This window comes from Bos grunniens, chromosome 23 (genome assembly GCF_055505025.1).
Source record: "Bos grunniens cultivar Pamir isolate PY7600 chromosome 23, Bosgru_T2T1.0, whole genome shotgun sequence".
Classification (NCBI taxonomy): domain Eukaryota; kingdom Metazoa; phylum Chordata; class Mammalia; order Artiodactyla; family Bovidae; genus Bos; species Bos grunniens.
This window is the reverse complement of record NC_141187.1, coordinates 33099791-33117572: the sequence shown is the minus strand read 5'-3', so window position 1 is coordinate 33117572 and position 17782 is coordinate 33099791. Positions and strand designations below refer to the sequence as shown.

Sequence of the window (17782 nt, the reverse complement as noted above, 5' to 3'; positions counted from 1 at the left end):
TGCCTTATTGTTTTATTTTCTTTTTGCAAACCAGTGGGTGCTACCGTTTTCACCTTGGCCCAGGGCAGTCGCCCTGTGAAGGAGTACTGCTGCTGCTACTGCTGCTGCTAAGTCTAGATTATTTTAAAAAAAGAAAGAAAACGTGGAGGCCACCAGAGCGTATTTATCAACAGCATGGGTGAACAAAACGACAAGCACCAATGGTCTCCCAGCCTTATGCAGCGATGGCATCCTCTCCGGGTCAACTTCGAAACGTAATTCCTTCGATAGCTCAGTTGGTAGAGCGGAGGACTGTAGTGTATAAACGTCATAGGCATCCTTAGGTCGCTGGTTCGAATCCGGCTCGAAGGAGTTCATGTTTTGTGTGGTTTTAAATTAAATCGCCCACCTTAAGGCCTTTGTCACTTACATAAATACTTGTGCATCTGTTGAAGACTCAACTGTGTGCAGGGAATATGTTTCTTTAAACTATTGTTTTCCGTAACAAATTCTAACACGCACGATCGCACTTCAGCACCATAATTCATTAAGGGCCGGTGCCGCAGAGAAGTCCGGAACCCCGACCAGGGGATCAGAGTTGGGCCCGTTTTCAGCAAAGGTGGTGGTGATCTAGTCGCTAAGTCACGTCCTACTCTTTTGCGACCCCAGGGACTGTGGACTGCCAGGCTCCTCTGTCCACGGGATTTCCTAGACAAGAATGCTGGAATGGGTTGCCATTTCCTTCTCCAGGGGGTCTTCCCGACCCAGGAATCAAGGAATCAAGGAATCAAGGGACAAGTCTTCGCCACACCCCTGGGGATCAGAAGACCCGGGCGGGAAGAACCCGGGAGGGGGAGGGGGCGGCCTGCTGAAACAACGCTCACCAATTGTTAGTAACTGGTGGAGCACGAGCGCCCCCTGGTGTACTCAGTTCAATCGCTCAGTCGTGTCTAACTCTGCGACCCCTTGGACTGCGGCAAGCCAGGCTTCCCTGTCCATCACCAACTTCCGGGACTTGCTCTGTTCTTTCCCGGTGGATGCTCTACTACTGGCAGCCACCTACAACCCCTGGAGGAGGGATGAAATTCTACCTCCCCTTCTAGGTTTAGTTATGCAAAGAAAGGTGATTCTCATTACTGGCTGGGAAACGTGGGTGGATGTCAGAATCACCTGCGAATATTTTACAAAGCGCCTATACTTGTGCTACTTTGGCGGTGGGACCTAGACATCGGTAGTTTTAAAAGCTCCCAGGTAGCTCTCGGTCCCATATTGAACTCGAGTTGGAAGAGGCGAGTGCGGTCTCAAAATGGAGGATCATGACCCAAGGAACCAGAGCAGTTGAGAAAGCTGTTTATTGGTGGTCTGAGCTTTGAAACTACAGATGATAGCTTAAGAGAACATTTTGAGAAATGGGGCACACTTACAGATTGTGTGGTGATGAGAGACCCTCAAACAAAACGTTCCAGGGGCTTTGGTTTTGTGACTTACTCTTGTGTTGAAGAAGTGGATGCAGCAATGTGTGCTCGACCGCACAAGCTTGATGGGCGTGTAGTGGAACCAAAGAGAGCTGTTTCTAGAGAGGATTCTGTAAAGCCTGGTGCCCATCTAAGAGTGAAGAAAATTTTTGTTGGTGATATTAAAGAAGATATAGAAGAATATAATTTGAGAGACTACTTTGAAAAGTATGGCAAGATTGAAACCATAGAAGTTATGGAAAACAGGCAGAGTGGGAAAAAGAGAGGATTTGCTTTTGTAACTTTTGATGATCATGATACAGTTGATATAATTGTTGTTCAGAAATACCACACTATTAATGGGCATAATTGTGAAGTGAAAAAGGCCCTTTCTAAACAAGAGATGCAATCTGCTGGATCACAAAGAGGTCGTGGAGGTGGATCTGGCAACTTTATGGGTCGTGGAGGAAACTCTGGAGGTGGTGGAGGAAACTTTGGCTGTGGTGGAAACTTTGGTGGAAGAGGCGGCTATGGTGGTGGAGGTGGTGGCAGCAGAGGGAGCTATGGAGGAGGCAATGGTGGATATAATGGATTTAGAGGGGATGGTGGCAATTATGGCGGTGGTCCTGGTTATAGTAGTAGAGGAGGTTACGGTGGTGGTGGACCAGGAGGATATGGAAACCAAGGTGGTGGATATGGTGGCAGTGGTGGAGGATATGATGGTTACAATGAAGGAGGAAATTTTGGAGGTAACTATGGTGGTGGTGGAAACTATAATGATTTTGGAAATTATAGTGGACAACAGCAGTCAAATTATGGACCCATGAAAGGGGGTAGTTTCAGTGGAAGAAGTTTGGGCAGTCCCTATGGTGGTGGTTATGGATCTGGTGGTGGAAGTGGTGGATATGGTAGCAGAAGGTTCTAAAAACTCAGAAGAAAAGGGCTACAGTTCTTAGCAGGAGAGAGAGCGAGGAGTTGTCAGGAAAGCTGCAGGTTACTTTGAGACAGTCGTCCCAAATGCGTTAGAGGAACTGTAAAAATCTGCCACAGAAGGAACGATGATCCATAGTCAGAAAAGTTACTGTAGCTTAAACAGGAAACCCTTCTTGTTCAGGACTGTCATAGCCACAGTTTGCAAAAATTGCAGCTATTGATTAATGCAATGTAGTGTCAATTAGATGTACATTTCTGAGGTCTTTTATCTGTTGTAGCTTTGTCTTTTTCTTTTTCTTTTCATTACATCAGGTATATTGCCCTGTAAATTGTGGTAGTGGTACCAGGAATAAAAAGTTAAGGCATTTTTAACTTTTCAAAAATAAAAAATAAAATAAAATCTCCCAGATAATTTGAACGTATTGCAAGATTTGAGAACCACTGTAGAATAGAAGTTTTTAGAAAATTAATAGACAAGGGTTAACAATAGAAAATAATTGTTAATTTTATGCCAATTTCATTAAAATATGTTAACCACACTTCTACCCCGTCTGAAAAATGTGATTCCGAATACCTACGGAAGAGTTCCCAACTATAAAAGATATTAAGTAAGGAAGAGTTGTCTGAGGGTTTTGTGCCTGACACCTTTGCATGTTCCTTCCCATGCTTCAGAACTTTTATTCTTTAAGTAAGCAATTCTCAAACTTTGGTGAGTGAACCACCTAGAGAGTTAATGTAGGACACAGAAGTCCAGGCTTAATGAACTAGGTTTGAGAGACACTGCCTATAACACATTGGCAACTACCAGTATTAACGGCTAGAACTGGTAGTATCCTTGCTCTTTGAATGCGAATTGAGGGCAAAAGAGTAAACAAGAAAAATGGTCCAATTTTCTTTTCAAAGATAGCATGGGCCTTGGATGCACAGCTTATTAGATTGTCTTGGATTTTCTCACCGAGCTCTCACCAGAGCTTCCAATTCAAACAAGTTCTCCACTGCGATTTCTCTCCCATGCTGTGCTTGCCGGCTTACTCGCTTCAATCGTGTCCAACTCTTCAACTCTTTGCAACCCTATGGACTGTAGCTCTCTAGGCTCTTCTGTCCAGGGGATTCTCCAGGCAAGAATAGGTGAGTGGGTTGCGTGCTCTCCTCCAGGGGATCTTCCCAACCCAGGGATCGAACAGGCGTCTCTTAGTCTCCTGGACTGGCAGGTAGGTTCTTTACCACTAGCGCCACCTGGAAGCCCTTCCCTCCCATAATCAGGCCATATTCCTCAAGATTTCCAGTATTAGTGCCAGCAGCAGCCCCACCATCTCCGTAGAAACAGCCAGATGACTTCAGAAGAGGAAGAGTGAATGTAAAAAAAAAAAAAAAAAAAAACCTCAAACATACCTACATATTCTTTAGCTCGTCACAATCGTATTAAGAAGTACATAAAGCAATTATCTCCCAAGTTTTAAAAAAAGGTGGAAATCATTTGTTTCAGTTGTAAGAATTTCACGTTACCTTCAAGAGATCAGACATGTGGGAAATTGATTCTGAGAATAAAAATGTAACATTAACGTATAAATAACTGGAAGGTAGATGTGTGAATTCACCTGGTAGAGACAGTCTTCAAAAACGGAGAGAAAACCCAAAGCATCCAAACTTGCCTACCTTATCACTGAAGACAAAGGTGAGGTCATCAATATTACTGACTTGCGTCTTTAAGTGGTAATGTTTAAGCAAGGTGTTTATTATTTATAGAAGCATGGGAATAAAGGCCAAAGCGTAAGTGGAACATAAAGCTGGAGAATGCGGGCATCGATCCCGCTACCTCTCGCATGCTAAGCGAGCGCTCTACCATTTGAGCTAATTCCCCACGTAGATAGGTAAACCTGTCTTCCTTTCTCACTTTAAATCTGAAAGTAATTCAGAACTTGTGGCCACTGCGATTTGTACCTGTATTCGATATTGCGCAAGAGTTTCACACTTGACTCACATCTACGGAAACCGGGGACAGGAAGGAAATTGCAGGTGTATCCAGAAGGGCAATTCAAGTTTCTCGACCAATGAGACTCGGCTTTTGGCCATCCCAATAGTTCCTGACAATTCCCTCATTCCTAAGTTTTCCACCAGTTGACTCAGCTAGCCCCAGAAACAGATTCTCCAGAGTTCGGACAAATGTCCCCTAAGATCTGCTTTCTGTCTGGCTTAAAAAAAAATCTCCGTCGGTGGACACAAGGTCACGAGGGGATGTGCGTCCCAGTAAATTCCTCCCTTCATTCTGACTTCGTAGTCCCGATTTCGATCAAGGGTGTACAAGTTATTTTTCTAAGGGTAAATATTAATAGGAGAAGAGAATATAATCATGGTTACATGCTTAGATCTGGATTCTCTGCAAAACAAAAACAAAAGTAGTAGGTGCCACTTTTTATTCTGGGCCTGCGGAGTACCAGGTACCAAGCACTGTTTTAGGTGCTACGTACTGTACAGAGTTAGTTCTGAAGAGAGAACTCTTGGGCATTTCGAGGACCATCACTTGCAGTAAAGTCATTTGAAGGTCCTTCTCCAACATCTAAATATCAACTACTTCTTTGTCTGAAATTCCATCATTAGAAACTTTTTGTTCTTATTGTTTAGTTTTATTTTCTAGTCTCAATGAAACTGGGGCAAAGTGATAAAATTGAAATGGAGAAGATGGAGCATTTTACTCAAGAAAGTGACTCTATGTTCCTATGCTGTGTAGGCATGCTGTGCAGGCCTTTCCAGAACCCTCTTAATCCTCTTAAATGCTTGCGCTTCTCTTTTCTATTTCAGTGCAATCAAGGCGGATTAAAAAAAAAAAAAAAAGAATAACTTTCTGTGGGAAAAAGTCCTCCACCTTCCTGCACCCACTCCATTTGAGACAAAAGAGTTCAAAACTCAGATATTCCAAGTGTATGTAGAAACCCACCATTTATCTCAAAATTCGGCTCAAGGTCAGCCTTACCTTCTCTCCATCTACATGTTCTCACTTTACTCTTCCTTGGATAGAATTTACCCAGGTACAAAAGTCAGTTTGTCCTCCACTCATTTTTTTTTTTTTAACATTTATTTTCCATGATTATATTAGAGATGCAAATATGGAACTGGAATGAAAAAAAGAAAAAAGTGGCCTAATTCCACAATTCAGATCCATGGATTGAGCTTTGGGATGACTGATTATGAACTGGGACCAACTTCGGGATTTCAACCATGAGCTAGGAGTTCTAGTTTCCAATAGCATTGAATTAGGTATTAAATTTTGAACCTCTTAGCTTCCATTAGAAGTAAAATGAAGATCAAGAATACTGTCATAAAATTCACACGGACATTTTAGCAGTTGTTAAACTATTGACTGAACTCTAAACTCACTGCTCTGGACTGAACTGTGTTCTTCCCACATCCAAATGTGACTGTATTTGGAATTAGAAAGTGATTATGGTTAATGTAGTAGTTAGGGTGGGGCCCTGATCCTGTAGGATTACTGTCCTCATAATGGGAGACATCAGAGTTCTCTCTGTCAAATCAGGAAGAGAGCTCTCACCTGGAACTGAATGGTTGTCATCTTGATCTCAGACATCCCAGCCTCCAGAACTGTGAGAAAATTAATTTCTGTTATTTAAACCACCCAGTCTATGGCATTTTGTCATAGCAGCTGGTGCAGACTAAGACACACATCCTTTAATCTGCCTTGTGATAAAGGAGGTAGGACTCTATAAACCACACTGCTGACTTACTACTAGGCTTTATATTCAGTTCAGTCACTCAGTCATGTCTGACTCTGCGACCCCAAGGACTGCAGCACAGCAGGCTTCCCTGTCCATCACCAACTCCCTGAGCTTACTCAAACTCATGTCCATCCAGTCGGTGATGCCATCCAACCATCTCATCCTCTGTCATCCCCTTCCTTTGCCAAAAAGGAAGCTAGCGGGAGAATGCAAGGAGGAGGAAGAGGAAAGGTGGACTTGTCTTTTCAGTTTTCTTCCTGGGAGCTTCCTGCGCCTCTAAGTATCACCCCAGTAAACTTCTGCATCCCAAAAGACACAACAGCTCTGAAGCAGCAATTGAATCCAGCACCATGCTGAATTTTTCACACTTGGCGTATCTGCTATTTTCCACCTTGTATTTGAAGCATGGATAGGACACTGGACAATGAATTAGAAACTTCACTTTCTAGGATTTCTCCTATCCAGCTGGTAATTCTCTATTAGGTCAGGAACACTGCAAGTTGCTAGATATTTTCTTAATTTTTCACGGAAAGGGATTTAATTACTGAATTCAATATTGACTACATGCTCTCAATATTCCTAAATAGAAGGCATTGGCAACTGCCATTTAAGGAAAATTTGGGAATATTTTTCAATAATATCATTTTGTATAAATAGTATAGTTTTGCATAAATTTGTATAAATAAGCACAGACATTTATAAAATATATTTTCCTTAAGTGTATTTCCAAAGAAAGCCTTTTCTCTCCAGATAATTTAGTGTATTCCCCATTTATGTCTATTTCTGCTTTAGGCACAAGTCTAAGGCAATCTCTGTTGAACCTCAATGTTTGACAATTTTCTCTGGAAAAACCATTTATTTATATTCACATTTAAATTACATAGGTGTTTTGGTTTCACTTTAATTGCACCACAGTAATCATTCAATATAATATGAACCACCCAAATTATTTATTCAACTAAAAAAATTGACACTCCACATATTTCATCATTAGATCTATGAACACACACAATTTCCCATTAGATTTTCAGAAAGAGAATCACAATGATACGAAAATGCACCAGATATTTCTCTGTTCACAACTTAGGGATCCTCTTTAACCTAATTGTGTTTTCAGTAATTATATCATTTATTGAGCAAATCTAGACTTTTTTTTTTTTAGAGAAAAAGGAAATGGTAATTAGAGGGGACAGCAGGAAATCGGGCGTAATGCAAGAAATTCACCCTAGTAGGTATGTAATACTTAGGGAGGAGGACATGGGATATCGGTAGAACTTTTAAGATATACATAGAACAATATCCTAACGTCCTAGATGTACAACCCAATGGATTTTAGATATTTATTAAATCCGTGAAAGCAATTACCCAGATCATGACATAGGACCTATTCAGCCTTTAAAAAGACTGCTCAAAATGAATTATACTTTTAAAAATGAATGCGTATTATCAAAGCAGAAATCATCTGGATAGACATTAGAAAAGGGAGTCTAAAAAAGTTCTCAGAGGTGATCCTTCGATAGCTCAGTTGGTAGAGCGGAGGACTGTAGGTATTTGACTAATGGCCATCCTTAGGTCGCTGGTTCGAATCCGGCTCGAAGGAGCATACTTTTTGAAAAGTAACTCCGCTTCAAGATAACAAGATTCTGTCCTACCCATTTAGGAAAACCGTATCACTCATGGCTCACTTTTGATTGAGAGAGGAGGAGCTAAAGCAGATAGAACAGGGGTAGCAAAGCAAAACTCTTTAGTGTTCAAGGGAATTAATTTTTAAAATACAATTATATAATCACTACCCATATTAATTTTAGAATATTTCTAGCACCTTTCACGTTTGCCTCTGTTTTTGAAATAAACAGTCAAAATTACAATACTCAGGTAAAGATTATTTAAAGTATTCTAAGACAACTGTTCAATAGCTCCTTCGATAGCTCAGTTGGTAGAGCGGAGGACTGTAGGAACTTGGTTGATGGTCATCCTTAGGTCGCTGGTTCGAATCCGGCTCGAAGGAGGTCTCATTTTAGGAAAAGCATTGCAAACCTAACGGAGAAGGCAAGGGCACCCCACTCCAGTACTCTTGCCTGGAACATCCCATGGACAGAGGAGCCTGGACGGCTGCAGTCCATGGGGTCGCTGAGGGTCGAACACGATTGACCGACTTCACTTTCACTTTTCACTTTCATGCATTGGAGAAGGAAATGGCAACCCACTCCAGTGTTTTTGCCTGGAGAATCCCAGGGATGGGGGAGCCTGATGGGCTGCCGTCTCTGGAGTCGCACAGAGTCGGACACGACTGAATTGACTTAGCAGCATTGCAAGCCTAAATACGATGATCTTGTAGGAATAGACAGATAAACAAACAAATGAACCTGAGGTAGGCACAGGAAGCTGTCAAAAAATACTTTTTTCATCTGGGTTGCTAAAAGAATCTCCAGAAACTGATTTTTCAAGGAATTGAGAAGGGGTTTATGGCAAAGGGGTAGGTCACCCTACCACAATGTTTTCATTTTTCCTAAAGGTTCAATGGCCCTTTAAAGCTCTCCGTTGAGACTTATGTGAATAAACGTTCTATCAATGACAATTTCAAATACACCCAAGGTAAAGAACACAGAATAATTTACCATTGTGGCCATCACAGTGGCAACTGACATCATCTACTCTTGCACAAGACCCACCTCCCTCATTCTTGTAGTCAATCCCCAAAGGTTTTCTCATTTCACTCTTTGTGGCTCAGTATTTTGAAGACTTCGGTGTTAAGAGCTAAAAGCGAGACCTCGTTTGTTTCTCTCCCTATTCCAAAAAAGTAGGAGGCAACTAACAGAAAGTTCTCGTCCATAAATGAATGAAACAGGCATATGAGAACTAGAGAAACACAGTTTATTAGTCTTTAGAACCACTCCATCAAAGAGCACTTGGCGAGTTAACTTTAGAAAATATACTTGGAGTCCTGTTCAGCAACGACTGTCATCTCGGATTATAACTGTGGGTAGATTTACTACTGCTTGCATCCTCTGGCTTTCTTGGCTCCCTGGTTCCACCGGGATGGGAAATCTTGAGCCACAAACTCGTCCACAGCCCCTTCCAGGAAGCCGGCCCAAGAATTTGTACGCATTCCAGGGCGCGGCGCCTTGCAGTCGACCCCAAGGCAGATGTGGGTCGGAGGAACCTTGGCGCCTTAAGGACACGGGTAGCGCGCACAAACGGACAAGTCCTCCGGCCACAAGATGAGGGGAGCGAGCCCGGAAAGCGGCCTCTGGTTTGATGAAGGGACCGCGTTCAAGACCTCGCCATAGTTGGGAACTGCCAGGGCCGAGTCCGTTCTAGCGGTTGTTCAGCTCAAGGAGGTGAAAGAGGAAAGAAGCAGGTTGCTCTGACTGGACTGACTCCATTTTTAAAAGAAAAGGAACTCCATCTTACACCCTCGGCGAACTTTTGGACTGTATATCTGAGAGGCCATGGAGATAAAATACCAGCGCACGAACAAAAACCCAGACCAGGCAGACGCCGCACCTAGACCTCCTGGAGCCAGAAGGAAAGCTATGTCCACTATCTAATCAGTCACTATCTGTAATCTTAATAATACCTATTGATGTGGGCTAAACTGTATGTCCAGTTAGCTTTAGAATGTGAATTTATGGCTAAAACCTGACTGTATCTCTTACTAACGTTGTCCAGAGCCGGTTTTAAAGAATTTGGGGATGTGGGCTTGGGCACGTACATTTTGGGCATAATAGGTTGTCACAAAAATCGGTCGGGTCCCTGGCTAAAGAGGAAACTCTGCCTCGGACCCGCGGGTGTAATAAACTGCAGTCCACTATTCACGCTATCCTTCTGAGTGAGTTTGCTTCCCGGAGCGTTTGGCTACAACATTTCGTGCTTTGGCCGGGAAACTCTTCTCTGTGAGAGACAAGTCCCATTTGGGGCTACTCCGAGGCTTCGCGGCTCGGATCTTCTAGAGGGGGGAAGGCGCCTCGCCCTTCTGGAAAGATTCCACTTCTCCACGCCGGTATCTTTCACGTTAGTGGGTAGTGGACTGCGGCAGGGGAGTTAGGCGCTGAGGTAAGGAGGTTCCCACCCTGCGGGGTGGAAGAGGGGGCCTGATCAACCCCATGGGAGGGAATAGGGGACACACACTGACAGTCAAAGTCACAAAGGAGGTGGTGTCCTCGTCGTCTTGGGGTAAATTGTTACCAGGCGATTGCAAGAGAGCTTTGGGGGGAAGAAACTTGGTCTTTGTGTGAGTATATTATGCCCTCCCCGAGGAGGTGTCCCATCTGCTGTGGAATTCTTGATCCCTCAGGGTTGTCAGGCTAAAAGGAGGAAGATACGCGAGTGAATAGAAATTGACCTTTCCGGAGACGGTCTGGGACGTGGAATATTTAATCCATCTATGTTTTCATCCGCACCCAATCAAGCCCACCAAGGCAGAACAGACTTTCAAAGTGAGAGGAGAAACAACCTTGGACCACTTGGTGTTCTGGTTCGGCTGTGCGGACCTGCAGGTGAAGACTCGCCGATCCCCCTTCTGGCAGGAAGGCTCTCCTCACCCCAATTAAGAAGGAGGAGGAATGGCAATTTAAGTGTTTCATTGAGTGGAAATATCAAGAAGTTCTTAGGATACCGAGAACTTGTGGACAGAACGAAAAGGGAAGGAAGAAGAAGGTCCAAGAAAGTAAGCGAGATGGGAGGAAGTGTATCTAAGGCAACTGTATTGGAGTGCATGATTAAGCATTTTAAGAAGGGATATGAAGAAGACTATGGGGTGAACATGACGCCTAACCGACTCCGCATATTCTGTGAGGTTGAACGGCCCTCTCCGGGAATAGGATGGCCACCAGAGGGCACCATGGACTTAAAACCAATAAAAGCAGTCTGCAGTAGTCACAGGAACGCCGAAGCAGCCGGATCAATACCCATATATTGATTCATGGCTGTGGTTGGCTCGAGATCCTCCCCCTCGGGCAAGACTCTGCATTCAAAAAGAGAGAGGGAAAACATCAATGGCACAAAAATCGACTGATGACAAAAGAGAAATTCTGCAGGATCCGGACGGGAGCTATTAGCCCTCTCCCCCATACTGGATGACGCGTCGGCCCCCTAATGCTCCACCAGGACCGGAGACCGCCTTAATGACCACCGATCCAGGGCCTGCTGGGGCTCCACCAGCTGCTCCCCCGCCAACTACCTCGGAGATCGTACAGCCGCCATCTCGGCAGGCTCCGATCCCGGCGGTAGGAACTTCTAGTCAACGTCCACAGGACTCAGCCTCAGCCGAACCTCCTAAGCAGTATCCGCCTCTCCCGGTGAGTACTGACGGAAGAGGGGAAGGAGACACAGGAATTCGACCGAGGCTGCGCTCCGCCAAGGAGCCGGGGGAAAGGGTCCCGCAACAAGTGCCTCGCAGAGAGCTACAACAGCCTGTTCAGGGAGCAGACAGACACTACCACCAGCCTCCCCGCGCCTACTATTACCAACCATTTTCCTCTGTGGATCTACTAAATTGGCAGAAACTCACTCCACCGTACTCGGAGGAGCCACAAGGCATGATCAGGCTGATGGAGACTATTTTTCGAATCTACCGTCTTACGTGGGACGACATAATCCAGTTGTTAGTCTCCCTCTTCAGTACTGAAGAAAGACACAGGATCCATACTGAGGCTAGAAAATGGCTACAAGAAGTGGCCCCCGAGTGTACTGTAAACCCACAGCGGTAGGCAGAATTAGCCACCCCTGATGAAAGGCCGGATTGGAACTATAACACAGAGGCAGGAAGGGGCCACCTTGAGAGATATAGGGCGGCTATTTTACAAGATCTCAAGAGGGCGGCCCGTAAGCCTATAAATATGGCAAAACCTACCGAAGTAGTCCGAAAGGAAACCGAAACACCTACTGAGTTTTATGAAAGACTATGCAAGACCTATAGACTTTATACACCAATAGATCCAGAGGCAGCTTGGTCTCAAATTGTGATAAATACAACCTTTGTATCTCAAGCCTACCCTGATATCAGACGCAAGCTCCAAAAGGTAGAGGGAGTATTAGCCACGACCAGCTGACAAATAATTGACATTGCTAATAAGGTGTTCAGAAACAGAGACATGGAGGCAAAAAAGAAGGCTGAGAAAAAACAGAGAGAAGGATAACAAGAGAGCAGATTAGAGGATCGCGTTACTGGCTCAGGCCTTGGGAAGGCCCCTCCCTGGGCCTTCCCCAAAACCTCCACCCCCTCTAAATCAGTGTTGGTCTCCTGGCAAGCCTCCTACAAGGAAGCCCAGGACCGCCCTGCAACCAAATCAATGCGCCCGATGCCGGGGCTTCGGCCATTGGAAAAATGAATGCCTCCAGAATAGCTGGGAAAAATAACTGGCATTGGCTGTTTTAGGGCTGGCTGAACTGGAAGCTGAATAGGGGTGCCGGGGCTCAAAGACACAAGGTCCCCAAGAGCCCATGGTAAAACTAAAAGTGGAGGACCAAATTATTGACTTTATGGTGAATACTGGAGCAGAAATGTCAGTGGTGACTGAACAGGTGGCTCCCCACAGAAGGTCACTGCTGTAGGAGTAACCAGGGAAAAGCTGACTAACCATTCTGTCTACCCCAAAAATGCCAGATTGGGGTGGGGGGCATCAAGTGACTTATGAATTCTTGTATATTCCTGAATGCCCAGTACCTCTGTTGTGGAGAGACTTGTCGTCTAAATTGGGGCCACAAGTGACCTTTCCCCCCAAGAAAGACCCACTCTCCAGTGGGCTCGACCACCTATTTACTCTCCCTCTCGGTAACCCCTCAAGATGAATGGAGGTTGCATGATCTTTCAGAAGGGAAACCTGATGGGTTAAACAATCCAGAGAGAGAGCTAATCCAACAATTCCCTGAGGTTTGGGCGAAAGATATCCACCCTCCCCCTCCCCTCCCCCCTGCCCCCGCCCGGGCTCGCCAAACATTAAGCTCCAGTGGTAAGAGAACTCAAACCTGGTGCCATACCAGTCAGGAAATGTCAGTACCAGTTACCGCTGGAGGCACGAGTTGGTATCTTTCCACATATAAATACGCTACAGCAGGTGGGCATCATGATTGAATGCCAGTCAGCCTGGAACACACTGATCTTGCCAGTTAAGAAGGAAGGGGGACAGGACTACAGGCCTGTACAGGACCTCACACAGGTCAACCAAACAGCGATAACTCTACACTCCACTGTTGCTAACCCATATACCTTACTCAGTCTCCTCCCACCGAGTGCTAAGATCTATACTTGCCTGTATCTAAAATACACATTCTTTTGTATCCACATTGCTCCGGTACCTGAACCCATTTTTGTCTTTGAATGGGAAGATCCAGCAGGGAGCACCAAACAACAGCTCACTTGGACTTACCTCCCACAAGGATTTAAGAATTCCTCGATCATTTTTGGGGAAGCCTTGGCTTCCGATCTGGATTCATTCCAGCCAGGAAGGTTTAGATACTGGTTGCTACAATACATGGATGATCTGCTGTTGGCTGCAGAGAATAAAGAACACTGCTGGGAAGGAACTAAGGCTTTGCTAGAACCATTGATGGAGACGGGCTACTGAGTTTCGAGGAAAAAGGCACAGATCTACAAGGAGGAGGTAAGATATTTGGGGTTTGTCCTGAGATGGAGTAAAAGACTGTTGGACCAATCCAGAAACGAAGTAATCTTGAGAATCCCATGACCAAAAACCTGACGATAGGTCTGAGAATTTGGGGGAGCCACTGGGTTCTGTAGAATTTGGATCCCAGGATACTCTCAGATGGACCAACTGTTATATGAACTCCTAACAGGGCCAGAAGGGAATTCACGAAATTGGACTGAGAGGCAGCAACAGGCCTTTGAAAAGCTAAAATTGGCAATTACATCGGCACCTGCATTGGGTCTGCCAGAACTTACTAAACCATTCACTCTTTATGTGACTGAAAAAGACAAAGTGGCTATGGGGGTATTAACCCAGGCTATGGGGACGTGGGATAGACCAATGGCCTATCTCTCAAAACGGCTGTACAACATTGCCACCGGGTGGCCCGGGTGCTTTCGAGTGATTGCCGTGGTTGCCTTACTGGTCCGAGAAGCATCCAAGCTAACTTTGGGCCAAAACTTAATTGTAAAGGTCCACCATGAGGTCAATGCTCTCCTATGAGGAGATCCCCACAAATGGTTGTCAACGTAGCAGATTACCCAATATCAGGGACTTTTATGTGAGAACCCCCATGTTACTATTGAGCTCTGTCAGACCTTAAATCTGGCTACATTCCTTCCTATGGGGGAAGGCGGACCCTCACATAATTGTGAAGAAATCCTGGAAGAAGTTTATGCTAGCAGACCTGACCTGAGAGACTAGCCAATCCTGGACTCACATTGGGTCCTGTACACTGATGGCACCAGCCTGGTTAAACAAGGACAATGGCTGTCGGGGTATGTGGTAGTCACAGAAAAGAGCATCATTGAGACTGGTTCTCTGCTATCTCACTGGTCTGCTCAATGGACTGAATTATGGGCTCTCATTCGGGCCCTCCAGTTGTCAAAAGGTAAGAAGACCAACGTTTACACTGACTCCAGGTATGCTTTTGCTACTTTGCAATGTACATGGGGCCCTATACAAGGAGAAAGGGCTCTTAACAGCTAACAGTAAAGACATCAAAAACAAGGAAGAGATCTTGACCCTACTAGATGCTGTATGGGAACCTGAAAAAGTAGCAATAATATATTGCTGGGCTCACCAAAAAGAGGGCACCCTGCAGGCGCGGGGAAATCGACAGGCAGATGGAGCCACAAAATAAGCCGCTGAAGAATTTGGAGTCACTGGGGTGGGATTGTTAAGGCTTTTGTGCTCTTGAGAATGCCCAAGTTAACTTCAACTGTCCCACAGTATACCCCGGCCCAAGACCAGCTGGCTGAAATAGAAAGGGCCACCAAGAATGAAAAGGGCTGATGGGAACTGCTGGATGGCAGGTTGCTAGTTCCTGAAATATTGGCCTCTTCATTAGTGTCTCAGTACCCTAGGCTACTCACTTGGGATGTGACAAAATGGAAGAATTAATTTGGAAATATTTTTTAATACCACGGCTTTCTTCCTTGTGTAAAATGGAATCCCAGAACTGTTCTGCTTGCTCAGAGGTCAATGCTACCCCCGGACATAAGCAGAAATCTCCGGGAATACAATTAAAGGGTACTCTGCCCTTTGAACATTTAGAAGTGGACTTAACTGAAATGAAACCCTACTGGTACTATCATTATTTACAAGTCGTGGTACGTACCTTTTCAGGTTGGGTGGAGGCATTCCCCACCTGAACTGAAAAAGCAAATGAAGTGGCTCATTGTCTGATTCAAGAAATAATCCCCAGATTCGGGTTCTCAACCAGTATAGGCTCAGACAATGGTCTTGCTTTTGTAGCCAATTTAATTCAACAACTATGTAAACCTCTAAATGTCAAATGGAAATTACATACAGCATATAGACCCCAGAGTTCCAGAATGGTGGAAAGAACTAACCAAACCCTAAAAGATACACTTTCAAAATGGATCATAAAGACTGAGGGTTCATGGATGGACTTACTTCTGGTGGCCTTGCTCAAATTAAGAATGACCTCATGTTCCCACGGTTATTCTCCTTATGAAACTGTCTATGGAAGACCCCCTCCCATAGTAAGACAGGTGTTGGCAAATTTGCCATGTAAGAGGGGGATGGGATTTCACAGAGGATGGAAAAATGAGGTAAAGTGATAAACCAGGGAACTAAGTTTGTCCAAGAATGGATGTCATTCCCCCTTGGGGAGCAGATTCATGAATTTGTGCCCGGTGATCAAGTGTGGGTCAAGGACTGGAAGCATGACTCCTTGGCCCCACATTGGAAAGATCCATATACTGTTGTACTAACTACACCTAAGGCAGTTAAAGTTGCAGGTGTCACTCCCTGGATCCATCACACGAGGGTGAAGAGGACATACCACACAGACCTGGAGGATGCCGAGTGGACTATACAAAAGGACCTCGCTGATCTCCGTGAAACCAAGATCATCTTAAAAAGAAAAAATGAAGCTCCGCAATCAACTCCTACTACACGGACTTTCTGGTATCCTGGGACTAACCCTAATTTCAGCATAAGACAACGTTTTCATCTCATGGGCACATTCCTATGCTGACTTCCACAATAGATCTAACTGCTGGGTATGTGGAGCTATGCCCATGTCCATCATGGATGGACTCCCATGGTGGGTGTCACCTCTACGAAGGGGTGACATGCCTAGTTTATGTGACTATTTTCTTCAGATGAAACAACAAAAGTCGAATGTGGAAACTGTCATTACAGCAGCCACTACCCATTGGTTTGATAAAAAGGCTGATGATCTGACAAAAGGCCACAGGATACATTTTAATTGTATTCTTAGCTCAGAAAATGCTTATCAATATTATGTGATAGCCAATGTCCAAACAATTAAAAAAAAAAACAGGTATTTTGACCAATTTTACCAGATATGAAATGAATCTATGTAGATTACTCCAGAAAAGGGACAACTTGTTATGATAGCTGACATTTGCTGGGAACAGGCTGTACACACTACTGGATATAATAACCAGACAATAGACAAAAAGGACTTGAAGCCAATGGGCTTTCTACGGACAGAACAGTGTTATAAGACCTATAAAATTACTTATGATCCAAATCAATCCACCCAATGGCCTGGGACGGACTAGGGAGTCAACCCCGGAATCAGGTGGATTGCTCCAAACAGCACTCATTGGTTATGCAGGACCAATCTGTGGCCATGGGTACCTAAGTGTGGGTAGGAAGATGTACTTTAGGTCTGGCCTTTGCCCATGGGAACATTAGGCCAACAATACAGGACCCCATAAATGTACCCTCCCTACGGGCCAGATGGTCACGATCAGTTTTCCATTGGTATGATTATTTGACTGCTACATCTGTTCCTTCGTTGGGCACTACAGGTACAATGATTAGAGTTGAAGCCCTAACTAATTTCACCCAAAGGGCCCTAAATGACAGCCTGAGGGCAATTCAAGCATTAAATACTGAACAAATACAAATGAGAAAGGCAGTAATTCAAAATAGAATGGCTTTGGACATCTTGACCGCTGCTCAAGGAGAGACTTGTGCCATAATAAAGGTTGAGTGGTGTGTGTATATCCCAGTCTTGTCTGGAAACGTTACTGAAGCTCTCAGAGATACACAAGCTCATGTAAAACAAATGTCAGATGACTCAGTACCTTTTCTGTTTTTTCATGGATAAAGGGGGATTGGCGAACTGTCAATTGTTGTTACAGTTGCTCTGTTAATTTTGTTATGTGGACCTTGTATTCTCCAGTATATTGTCCAATTTGTGTCGCTGATATTGACTACATTTACCCAAGTACATGCCAAAAGACCTAATGTGTAATATGTCCCTATAAGTGATATTCACGTTAGAAGCTAAGAGCATCAAGAGAGGGGAATGAAAGACTAAAGGAGCAGGTTGCCTTGACTGGACTGACTTCATTTTTAAAAGAAAAGAACTCCATCTTACACTCTCAGCAAACTTTTGGACTGTATATCTGGGAGGCCATGGAGATAAAATACCAGCGGCTGAACAGGTCTCCGGGATGGATAAAAACCAGACCAGGCAGACCCTTTACCTAGACCTCCCGGAGCCAGAAGGAATGCAATGCTCACTATGTAA

The 17782-nt window shown here is 44.5% G+C and overlaps 1 long non-coding RNA gene, 4 other non-coding genes and 1 pseudogene across 6 annotated transcripts; 4 read left to right on the top strand and 2 right to left on the bottom strand.

Moving 5' to 3' along the window:
- The first annotated feature begins 260 nt into the window (after nucleotides 1–260).
- Nucleotides 261–351, top strand: TRNAY-GUA (transfer RNA tyrosine (anticodon GUA)). Its single transcript is given in 2 exon segments — nucleotides 261–297; nucleotides 316–351. It is a non-coding gene; the product is annotated as a tRNA-Tyr (tRNA).
- Nucleotides 352–1238: 887 nt separating this feature from the next.
- Nucleotides 1239–2766, top strand: LOC147347501 (heterogeneous nuclear ribonucleoprotein A3 pseudogene; annotated as a pseudogene). Its single transcript, XR_015152291.1, has one exon. The product of XR_015152291.1 is annotated as a heterogeneous nuclear ribonucleoprotein A3 pseudogene (transcript).
- A 1388-nt stretch (nucleotides 2767–4154) lies between these two features.
- TRNAA-AGC (transfer RNA alanine (anticodon AGC)) lies at nucleotides 4155–4227 on the bottom strand. Its single transcript has one exon. It is a non-coding gene; the product is annotated as a tRNA-Ala (tRNA).
- A 3380-nt stretch (nucleotides 4228–7607) lies between these two features.
- Nucleotides 7608–7697, top strand: TRNAY-GUA (transfer RNA tyrosine (anticodon GUA)). Its single transcript is given in 2 exon segments — nucleotides 7608–7644; nucleotides 7662–7697. It is a non-coding gene; the product is annotated as a tRNA-Tyr (tRNA).
- Nucleotides 7698–8015: 318 nt separating this feature from the next.
- On the top strand, nucleotides 8016–8105 carry TRNAY-GUA (transfer RNA tyrosine (anticodon GUA)). The gene is given in 2 exon segments: nucleotides 8016–8052; nucleotides 8070–8105. It is a non-coding gene; the product is annotated as a tRNA-Tyr (tRNA).
- A 2681-nt stretch (nucleotides 8106–10786) lies between these two features.
- Nucleotides 10787–11426, bottom strand: LOC147347497 (uncharacterized). The gene is made up of 2 exons (XR_015152290.1): nucleotides 11280–11426; nucleotides 10787–11063 (listed from the first exon to the last, which is right to left on the bottom strand). It is a non-coding gene; the product is annotated as an uncharacterized LOC147347497 (long non-coding RNA).
- Between the last annotated feature and the right edge of the window lie 6356 nt (nucleotides 11427–17782).